Raw genomic sequence first — 12,162 nt, forward strand, 5'->3', positions numbered from 1 at the left:
GTCACAGCACACCACCTGCCTCAACCTGATCAGGTATTTTTATAGGTATCAGAGCAAAGAAGAGTTTTAAGGAGGGTTCTGAACAAGGACAATGAGGTGGCTTTGGTCTCCGCTTAGTCAGTTCTTCCTATTCCATCTGTTTGTACAATGTCTAGCACAAAGGGGCTTCAGTGTCATTGGGACCTTTGGACACTACAGTCAGCATACACACTCTCCTGCAAGCACCTAAAAATATATGCAAATACACTAGATCTGGTCAGAAAATCAAAAGCTTTCCTGCAGTAAACTCAGTAGGAAAAATCACCATTCCCATTTTTTGGAGTGACTGTTTTCCCTTAGAATTTTCATTATTAATTTAAACAATGTTTCTTTTCAAAATATTGATTCAAAGCTTAACCTCCACCATGTAGACAGCACTCCACACAGATGGAGTAACTAAGCCAACGGGAGAGGTCTCAGGAGTGTAGCCATTTGAGCGAGTCTACAAAGAGACTGGATAGCTCTGAAAGGTGTGAACTGCCTCATTCATTACATTATGGTGTAAACTCAGGTGCCCAATGATGATCATTTAAATATCAACATTGTTAACTATTCCATTCCTCATGCAAAAACAGAGGGAAGATCACAAATCTGCACCACTTATTATGGACGACATCTCATTTTGGTGCCCCAACTGGGTTGCATTTGGGAGATAGTATAACTTTTTTTTCTCCAATCAAGAAGGAGCCAAGCACAAAGATCTAGCAGAGCCCATAGGCATATTCAAGCCCTACAAAGGGGAGCTAATCTCAAGGAGCTCAGTGGAGCTCAGAGAATACACATACAATCATATTTTCAACATCTGCACAATCTACAGTTAGCAGCCTCCCATTTTGGTTACTCACATTGAGCTTATATTGTGGGAGTTTAGAATATCACCATTTCCCCCTTGTCTTACCTTGAGAATGGTGATTAGATTTTATATGGGAGAAATCAAGGGGTTGTAGGAAGAATAGAAATATTTCCTCACTCTGTTTTTCCTCCCTTCCAAACTTTTCCCTCATTGCCTCACTCTCCCATCCTTTCAGACTTAAAACAATTTGGTTGTAATGGGGTGGATTAGGCCCAGAGACCCCTTACTGGAGGCCTTAGTGTCCTGCCACACCCATCCCAGAAAAGGAGCAGTAGAGGAGTCCCCCAAGCAGCCTAAAATAGCTACAAGGGAGCAGCCAATCAGGGCCCAGGAGGGCCATATAAAAGGACAGTTAGTTCCTTACTGGAGCTTGAGTAGCGCAGGTCGTGCTCCTGGCTGGCTAAAGGGAACTGCAGTAACATGGAGAGCTCAGTGCTGGCAGGGACTGGGGCAGCAAGGAAGAGCTCATGGCTGGCTACTGGGTCTGAACTTAGATGAGCCCTGAGGTAAGGGTGAAGCTTTGGTGAAGACTGGGCTGTGGGGAAGTGGCCCAAGGAACTGAAAGCAGTGTAGTTAAAGGGGCATGGTAGCACAAGGCTGCTATTATTAGGGTTTCTGGGCTGGGACCCAGAATACTGGGTGGGGGTGGGTCCCTCACATAGGCCACTGGGGAACTGGCCTACAATAGAACAGTGAGAAATGCCCAGAAGGGGAACTGAACTACTTAGTGTCTGTGCTGGAGATCTGGGACCACAGTAGACAAAGACAGTGCCACCAGGGAGAAAGCCCTGGGGTATGGCCCGATACTAGGGCTGGGACTACTTAAAGGCTGTAGACACACTTGACCAGAAGAGGTGCTTATGAGATGGGTGCCATGTTGGGAGCAGGGAGGCCTGTACCAGCAGCACAAATCATTTAACTCTGCTCCATCCCAAAACAAGCACAAATTTATTTTACCCTACTCACCAAGAAGATCAATCAATTTTGGCATCTCACACTCAAGAAGGAGGATTTTCACTCCTTCAGCTCTGAAGGAAGCAGGGAGGCCAATAACAGCAGATAATCTTCAGTCTCCCAGTGAGGCAGCAGCAACAGTTCTTTATCCTCCCCACAGTCCGCAGGGAGGGGGAACAGAAGGAGCCAGTGAATGGGCATGAGTTACTTCAGAGTGGGGAACACAGGACCATATCTAGTGCAGGGGAAGAAAGGAGCTCTTCCCACTGCATGTGCTGAGGCCCATTACATGGCATGAGGCACCCATCCTGCTTTGCTGCTCCTCCCCAGGAGGCAGAGAGAATGGGGAAAGACAGCCTGTCACTTGGAAACTTCTCCTCAGACCCAGAGGAGAATTTGACTCTGCAGTCTACAGGCAAACCCCAAAAAGTTAACAAGTCTGAGAGCACCCCAGATTGGCACCCTCCCATGATAGAGAGCTAGAAACTGTGTGGTCCAAGAGCCATTAAACAGAGATGAGGAACAGCAGGAGAGTGTGTTTTAAGGAAGGGGGAGAAGCCCTTTAATTTCTGCTCCCCAGCCAAGCAGAGTCCAGACCATATAAAATGCAGTCAGTAAAATAATTTCTCTTGCAGGTCAATCTGCTCATATCACTCCCCTCTTTCAATCCCTCCACTGTCTGCCTATCAGCTATCACTTAAAGTACTGGGCACCTGTTGCAGGGCTCTGTATAAGTCTACCTCCCTTATGCAGAATCCCTTGTTGAGCTCCACACGGCTTCCTGCTCCTTCAGCTCCACCACTGTTCACACTTGCCTGTTTGTCAGCTGCTCAGACAATCACCTCTGTGCTTCCTTCATATGACTCTCTATTCATGGTTTTACCTTCCTGAAGTCTTCCTCGTGGCCTCTCCATTTTTAATTCCTACATAAGCTCCCATGGCTATTGTGCTGCCTATAATGAGTCTTGTTGATTTGTTTGGAAAAATCCCTCTTGATGTTCTCCCACCTGGACCTCTGTGTACTTCTGCCAAACCTTAAATTGGAACCTCCTCACTGTAAGGACTGGCCCCTCTTGTCCATCTGGAAATTACCTGGCACATCATTGGCATTATCACAAACCAATAACAGGACAGTGTGTTGGACAGAGAGGAAAAACGAATATTTGTTATGATTATTGTGGAAGAGGACAAGATGACTCTGTGGTTCTGTCATACTAGTCTCATGCTCTGTCCTCATTAGCAAGATCAATTGATTAATTTGGCCTTTAGTCAATGGGAAATGCCCTTCCATCCCCACATACATTTATAAAATTCAGGGTATCCAGATCACTACTAATCAAAGGTCATTTTCATTTAATGAGTGTTTGATGGCCTATCTGACATGAGTTGGTGGCCTCAGTCCAGTGGCCACAAAGCAAAACCACCACAGTAAATGGCACTAATTGCTTCTTTTCTGCTGAGAATGCTAACCCGGGTGCCAAAGGCTGAATGGACATGGAAAATGGCAGAGTACTACAGTCCCCATAGAGAAGGTCCCTCCAGGTTAATAAACACTATCAGAGAGGGAAGCTTGCATTGCTATTGCTCGCGCTGTAGCCATTTTGTGGCTAAACAGAAAACTTGAGTTTTTGGAGCTGTCAATCTGGAAGCTATTTCAAGCTTTAAATTCACTTGCACATTAATGAGAAAAATAAGGCTTGCTACAGAGAACAATGTATCATACTTAAGAGGATAAATAGCAAGATTCTGTGAAATAGGAAATAAAAATAAACAAAAAGATCTTACCCAAGGAAAATTACTCCGCATAGGTCCAAGGATATTTACTCCACTTTTGTATAATCAGTTAAACAATTTTCCACTACATTTGTTCAGATTTATCCAATCAATTTTAGGTTTCTTTGGGAATCATTTGCCTTCAAGCCACATGTGAGAGAAACCAAAGGAATGTCTGTCACAGCCATACTCGGTATATGTAATTTGTCTGAGCAGCAGAGAATAGTTCATTGTCCTCTCCATCTAACTCAGAAAGTGAATGTCTCTTGTCATAAAAGCAATACAGAAGAATCTACGCTCCTACTTTCAGTTTCAAAAAACTAGACAAAACTTGAACTCACTGGAATCTCCTACTAAATTTGCAATGGACAGGTAATGCCAGAGAGAAAACATTAGGTTTTAAACATAGTGACTGTGCCCAGCTTGTTCTACTGAATGTCTACGTGCTCATGATTAAGGCTATGATTCGGTCATGGATTCCGTGATTATTTTAAGAGATGTTGGTGATTTCTTCGGCTTCAGCTCTGCTCAGGCTTCAGCGTCAGCCCTGTGCAGCAGGATTTGGGCTTCATTACTGTGTGTATATTTCCATAATTTATTATTTATTGCCCACGTCCTGTCCATAATTTTTAATAAAAATACCCCTGCCAAAATCATAGCCTTACTCACGATTAACTCAAGGAACCTGTCATTTAGAAATTCATAAATCATGCCAGGAAACATCTTGCTTAATAAAGAGAAGCAATTGTGAACAGGAAAGTTCACAGTTAACTGCTAAGATGCAATTGCCGTACCTCAGCATCAGATGTTATCTACAGAAACTAATCACAAGTTCCATTCATAAGGCAATGGCTGTAAAGTGTTGAACTGAACTTGTCTTTTTCCAAAGAAAACAAATTGATCTTATTGCAGTTTTTTTATTCTGGTTGGGATCAAGTGTAAAAGTTATACACACTACAAAATATTTTTTCTTCCTGTGACTGAAGTGCTAATCCTTTCCGTGTATTAAATCCAATGGGCCAAATTAATCAAATAGGTAATTCTACTGGTATCATTTTATAGGGATGAATTTGATACTTTATTGGTCTATAGACACCAGTGGCCTTTGGATGAAGCCTAGAATAACATTACACCTCAGAAGATTAAAAATGACCTATTAAGGAAAATGCAGTAATATGATTTGAAAGAAGAAAGGTAATATAAAGAATATTGAAAATTACTTGGATTCCACAGTGATTTTTGATACATTAGTGACCTTTAAAATTAGGTTGAGTCCACTTTTGTATCAATAAATGTATTTTGGAAAAGACTTTTAAAATATGAAACTAGGGAGCAATTAGATCGAGTTGCTACTACTGAACTCTTTAAGAGACTGCTTAAATATGAGAGTGAGAAGCAGCAGGTAGAGGGAAATACTCAACAGTGTTTTCCCTGCATGGAGCCTCAGTGAAGGGGCCCAGCTTTCACTCCCCTGATTTTGTGGCTCCCATCATATATGATGAATGGGGGAGACCAACAGTTAACATCATGTTGGAGGGAAAGTTTGGGTCATTCTGTCAAAAGGTGTGGTGAATACGGGGGCGTCAACCAGCATCTTGTGCACTGATGGTTCACCACAAGCTGAATTGCTGCCTATTAAGTGTATAAAGACTCTTGAAAGTTATAATTGTAAGACCAGTATTGTACCCTTTTCTAAGGACATAAAAAGTACTTTGGGGCATTTATCAGTATAAGCTTCTTGGGGATTACAATCCTTAGGGGGCTGTGGAATATTAGGAATTGATTTACTGAAACAGCTAAGAATTATTGTGGCTATTCCTAATCAATCCCTTAGTGAATCCTTGGAACAAAATCACGATACAGTGATATCTGGAGTTCATAGACTATGTGCTTTAAAGGCACCTGCAGACTTTGTTCTTCCCAAATGGGAGAGTGATATACAGATGGCTATAAAAAGTTATCTAGCGGTGTTTGCTAAAAACAAACTCAGCTGTGGAAAGGTAATAGCAGCATTTAAAGTCATAGGACCTAACTATAAGCCTCAGAAGCAGTATTCTTATTCAGCTGAGTCTAAGGAGGGTATAAAGCAAACTATAGTCGCATTACAAAATCAGGGTGTACTAATTGAATGCAAAATCCCATGCAACACGCCAGTGTGGCCAGTTTTAAAAGCTGATGGCAAAACATAGCCTCTCACAATAGATTATCGAGCACTGAATAAGGTAACACCGAGAATGACGCCAGTGGTGGCGAGATATCCAAAAATTATGTCTTTGATTACTGCAGGAGCAACTTGGTTTTCAGTCCTTGATATTTCAAATGCCTTTTTCTCAATTCCTCTCCATCTGGACTACTTCTACAAATTTGCATTCACTTATCAGGATAAGCAACTGATGTTTACTTGAGTAGCTCAGGGATATCATAACGCACCAACGATATGCCTCAAACCAGTAGCAGCTATGTGGCACGGGCTATGCTATAAAAACAACATCATGTGCTACGTAGATGATGTGCTGATCACAACCACTACTAGTGAGGAAAACATGGAAGCCCTCCAAGAAGTTCTGAACAAAATTCTAGCTACTGGATTTTTGGTGAATCCATCAAAGGCTCAGTTGGTGTCCAAAAGAGTTACATACATAGGTGTAGAACTAGGGGATGCAGGAAGATGCCCTGATACAGAAAGGGTGAAACTGATCTGCAAACTGCCCGCACCTGTGGACGTTAGTATGCTCTGATCATTCCTGGGTCCTGTAGGATTTTCCAGAGATTTTACACAGGACTATGCCAGCATTGCAAAGCCACTGCATTCTTTGTTAAGAAAAGATCAGCAACGGAAGTGGGGTAATAAGGAGGTAGAAGCAGTATACCAGTTGAAGCAGGCATTAACTGAAGCACTTGCCTTGACATACTCACAATCTGATAAACCTTATTACTTACAGTTGGGATCTACTGAAAGAGCCATTAGTGCTGTGTTGTTCCAACATCAAGGCACCACTCTAAAACCGGTGGCTTATGGCTCAAGAAGTTTATCAGAAATAGAGTCCAGGTTTTCAAGTTGTGAAAAAGAAGTTTTAACATTGGGATGGGCTTTACAACACTGGCCTTGTACTATAGGCCTGTCTCCTATAATACTAAAACCAGCACACACTCCTGTACAGTACTGGAAAGGCAAATTCAGGGAAGGTCAGCAATACGAGACTGTTAGCGTGGACTTTAACCTTTTTAAATAGGGAGATAGAAGTGCAAAAGGTTCAACATTTGGCTGCTGTACCCTATGCTTTGATGTCTGCGGGAGAAGCTCATGAATGCCCATTACCTGATATGCATGCACCAGCATTTAAGACTCCATTTCTCCCCAAATATGAAGACGCTAAAGAACACTCTCGGGAAATCTGGTTGGTAGATGGATCATAATACTATCTACCATCATAATGGATGGATCCCCTGTTACTGGGTTTTCAGCTATGCAGGCTTCTTCAGGGAAGATAGTACAAGGCACCATCAGCCATCACTCAGAACAAGCAGCTGAAATTGCAGCAGTGGTAGCTGCTTTAACATCAGCAGATCCACTAAAGAATATCACGGTGTGTACAGACTCCGACTGGGTCCTGGGGACGCTCATTGATTGGATGGCAGTTTGGCTGGAGAGAAACATGTGTTCGGCGGACCAACAGCCAATAGCTCATGCTTCATATTTACTATATGCTTGGAAGCTGGCAGAAGGAAGGCCAGGAAAAACTTTCCTATTTAAGGTCAAGGCTCACAGGAAAAATCAGTCAGACATCTCCATCCTGAATAGTACTGGGGATAAATTGGCAAAACAGGCAGCCTTATTGGGCATAGGAGCTGAATGGAATGTACCAACAGATGTTGTAAACATTGTCCATCCCACTGAAACCCTGCAACATCAGGATTTAAGGCAGCTTCAGCAGAAGGGCACCAGTGTGATTGAGCTGTTGAGCAAGCAGCGGTGCAAAAGATTTACCATCTATACAGATAAGAAAGGATTAGTTCTGGCAAGAAAAGAAAATCAGCAGGAAGGCATCGAAAGCATTCCTGTGTTAGTAATTCCATCCTGTCTTTGCCAGGAGCTCATTAAATTAGCCCATGAGCAAGGTCATTATGGAACAGAGAAAACCTTAAAGAGCCTACTCACCTTAGGATGGTGGCCTTCAATGGTCAAGGAAGTAGAATCCTGGATATACAACTGTTTTCGCTGTGCCATGTGTAACCCGGATTCAAGGATCCAAAAGGGACCATTACTTCACCGGCCCATCGATGGCTCTAAGACAAGAGTGCAAATAGATTTCATAGGTCCATTGCTGAAGACAAGCAGAGGGAATCTGTATTGTTTAGTGCTTACAGAGCCATTCACCGAGTGGACAGAGACCTATCCCATGAAGAATTGCACAGTAAACACCATTGCTAGAGTACTTTTAGAGCAAGCTTTTAGTAGGTTAGGGTTACGAAAAGTTATAGATTAGGACCAGGGTATCCATTTTACAGGCAAGCTAATGCAACAGCTTTGTGTGGCCAGGGCCAGCTCCAACTCTTTTGCTACCCCAAGTGGCAAAGACAAAAAAAAAGAAAAACCCAATTGAGCTGCTGCCAAAGAGGAAGAGAGGGATTGAAGGACCCACCACCGAATTGCCACCGAAGACTGAAGTGGAGCAATTGAGCTGCTGCTGAAGTGCCACTGAAGAGGAAGAGAGGGGACTAAAGGATCCGCCACCAAATTGCCACAGCAGACCTGGACGTACCACCCCAATAACGGACAGAGTGCTGCCCCTTTCTATTGGCTGCCCCAGGCACTTGCTTCCTTCACTGGTGCTTGGAGCCAGTCCTGTGTGTGGCACTTGGCATCAAGCAAAAATTTCATGTTGCAGGAGACCTCCAACCATCTGGTCAAGTTGAAAGAAGCAAGCTCACATTAAAGAATGCTCTCAGGAAGATAGTAGAAATTTCAGGAAAAAATTGGGATGTCAAGCTGCCTTTAATTCTTATGGCCACTCGTTCGACCTGCAGTGTTACTGGGTTTATTCCTCATGAAACCCTTACTGGACGAATGATGAGAACTCCAGAATACTGGTGGTTAAAAAGATGGGTGCCTCCAGATAACTATGCGCCACAGGTCAGATTGGACTGCTATGTCAAAGAACTGCTGAATACCACTGGCTTAGTGCAGAAGCAGGTTGCTGTCAATTTAAAGGGTGTTACCAAGAAAATGGACCAACGGTTAAAGGACAATTTATCTTTCGTGGAATGGGACATAGGGGATAAAGTCCTCTTCCGATGTTTTTCAGAAAAACACCATCCGCTGTCCCCTACATGGGCAGGTCCAGCTGTCGTACTGGAAAAAGCTAGTCCCACTGTGTACTTATGAGAAATTTCCACAGGGAAAAAGAGGGTTCCCAAATGGTTTCATTCTTCACAATTGAAGTCATGGAAAGGGAACAAGTAAAAGATGATGCTAAACTACCATAAGGTTGTAATTGTGTCTCTTTCTCTGTTTGTTTATAGGAAAGAAACAAGACCCCTTTTGTGGTGATTATTTTGTACACAGAATTATTGAATACCAATAGGGTATCGTTTGTGTTATTGGTTAGTCAAAACGAACATTGGTATTGTCTAGTGAACCACGAGTTGGCACATAAATGGGCAGAGCCCGTATTCCCAGAAGTTAATTTGGAGGAGCTAGAGGATAATATGGAAAAGGACAGGGAACCTGTAGAAGGAACAACAGCTCCACTAATACCCAGTCTACAAGCCTCAACGAGACAATGGTATTCTAATAAGGCAACCGAAATAAAGAGGTTCCAAATGCCTAATGTGCAGACAACCACAACCAGACAAATTCCTCTCAAATGGATAAAAGGTCAAAGTAAGAGGCCTTGGAGACCAAGTTCATCTAGAGTAGGAGGACAACATTTAGGTCGCAAAAAGCAGGAAGAAGTCCTGCTTTAGTTCCATCTAAAATTCCTTTAGAGCCTGATTATTGGGTTATACCCCAAAGATGTATTGTCAGGACTAGTGAATGTTTATGCATATACTTTGAATGGATATTGTTATCTTTTGAGGAAATTGAAGGGAACAAGTCTATCATAGCTTTCACTATCCATGATGGCCAAAGGAAGCACGACCCTATGATCAATCCTCAGACGCAAATAAGATTTATTAAAAAGGCCACGGGGTAATGTAAGAGGATGCTGGATGATCAAAGTTTTAGGGGCTGTTCTAGCAGTATACAAGATTGGCATGGTTCAAAATGTATTTATGCCATGATTAAAAATAATAACAGCGTGGCTCCAGGTCCTTTCAAGGTATCCATCAGAATGGGTATTACCCCCACTAATGTATCCTCAATAAATGTAAAAGTCCTCCTCTCTAGTCATCAAATGTATCATATTAAACTAAAATGTCAGAGATGTATTGCTCATTGTAATAAGATTCCTGAGGAGGTTGTAAAATCAAAATTTTGCGAAATGGAAGAACACCCTAAAAATTTTGGAGCAATATGCCACGTTTTGTTAAAACTGAATGTTTCTGTAAATGATACTGGAAACTAGGAATTGAAAGTCCTTTGGGGCTAAAAAGGACATTTAGAGTTTTTGTAACCCCTGTGCCATACATTGGTTTCGTGGGACCATTTGTAGTTAAAAAAAGGATGTATCTCACAGTTTGATTATAAACCCTCATTTTGTATTAAAAAAACTGGTTTTAAAAGTTCAAGTTTCTGTAATTCCTATGCATACAGAATGTGCCCAGTATGTAACCCCTTTGTTAATGGGATGGATAGCATGGGTACAAGGTAATGTCTTGCAACAACCATCTCCCCACAGAGTTAAGAGAGATCTAGCTGCTAAAATCCTAGGAGGGGTGGGAACTGGACAAGGAGTACTAAATACGGTAGATCAGCAGTTCGTGCCATCATGTATAGATGAAGTGGAACACAATATCTCTTCACTAGCCAACCTCTCTCAGCAGCATTGAATGATTTGGGTGAATTATGTTTCAATATTGCTAATACATTGCCAACATGGTTAGAAGTGCAAGAAATGGATCACCTTCAGATTATAGGAGCATTGGAGATACTGCAGTCTAATCTAACGGAGGCACTTGCGTGCATGCAAGCTACTGCTCGATATTGCAAAGGCTATAATCAGGGATGTTTATAACGGTTAAGTGCCATCAGAAATTAAAAACATTGTCTGGTCTAATGCCACCAAATTTGAAAAAGAAAAGCAGCAATGGTGGAAAATGGTGAATTTCAGTTAAAACCATGCTAATGAAACTATCATGGCGTACATACTTACTTTAAGGGATGCCATAGATTAAATAATTCACCCCGATTCCTTAGGGAATGTTTGTGAACAATTCTCTGATGTCTATGGAAAATACCAAATGGTTGCATGTAAGAGGAGAGCAATATTATTCTTTGAATTTGCAAGCTTGCATGGAGCAAGACAAACTGGGCTTTACCTGTACCATTGGGGTATGGGAGGAGACTCATATTTGTTTAGATCTCCATGAAGGGAAATGTAACTACTGGCTTCACCACCCTCTGTATTTTTGAAATTCAGCTATAATGGTTATTGATAGTCATTGTCAGCAGGGGCAGCTCTATGATTTTTGCCCCCCTAAGCACGGCAGTTAGGCAGCCTTCAGCAGCATTTCTGCTGGAGGTCTGCCAGTCATGCAGATTTGGCAGCAGCTCTGCAGGTGATCTGCCGGTCCTGTGCCTTTGGCATAAGTGCCACCGAATTGCTGCCAAAGCCACGGGATTGGCGGAACTCCCACAGAAATGCCACTGAAGGCTGTCTGACTGCTGCTCTCATGGTGACTGGCAGGCTGCCCCCCACAACTTGCCGCCCTAGGCACACATTTGCTGCACTGGTGCCTGGAGCCATCCCTGATTGTCAGTGTATAAGAAATTTATGTAAAATGTTGTTAATGGTTTTTATCACATTGAACACAATGCAGGAGATAATATATGTTGGTGTGCAGTCTTTTCTGTGAGGGGCTGCCATATAAATATTACCCTGTCAGATGTGGAAGTGCGGAACATAATAGCATCTTAATCTATCTATGACCATCTTCCACCTATTCATATAGGAGCAGACCGCCAAGTGTTGAAATGTTTAACGCACCATAAGGATATGGTCTACCACCTAAAACAGCTTCAGGATCTAGGAGCTCACACCTTACTCACTGTACGTCATTCTGTAGGTCAAATCAGAAAGGTGTTAAAAAGAATCAGTGATGAAACCAAATCGTCCTATTGGTGGGAAGATCTTTTTATAACTAGATCAGGTGAATATAAAAAGGTTTAGGAAATCATGCTCCACCCAATTGTAGTAATACTCCTCATACAGGTAGTTAAAGTTGTATATCTAGTAATAATAGCTGTGTATGTGTGTAAAAAGAATTCTAAAGCTAAAGATTCTGCAGTAATGCCTTTGTAATGTGTCAACCACATTATGGGTTCAATATTCAGCGGTTTTAATATAACAATGCCAGATGTTTGTTAAAAATGTTCACAT

The sequence above is a fragment of the Gopherus evgoodei genome, chromosome 1 (genome assembly GCF_007399415.2).
Source record: "Gopherus evgoodei ecotype Sinaloan lineage chromosome 1, rGopEvg1_v1.p, whole genome shotgun sequence".
NCBI classification, from domain to species: domain Eukaryota; kingdom Metazoa; phylum Chordata; order Testudines; family Testudinidae; genus Gopherus; species Gopherus evgoodei.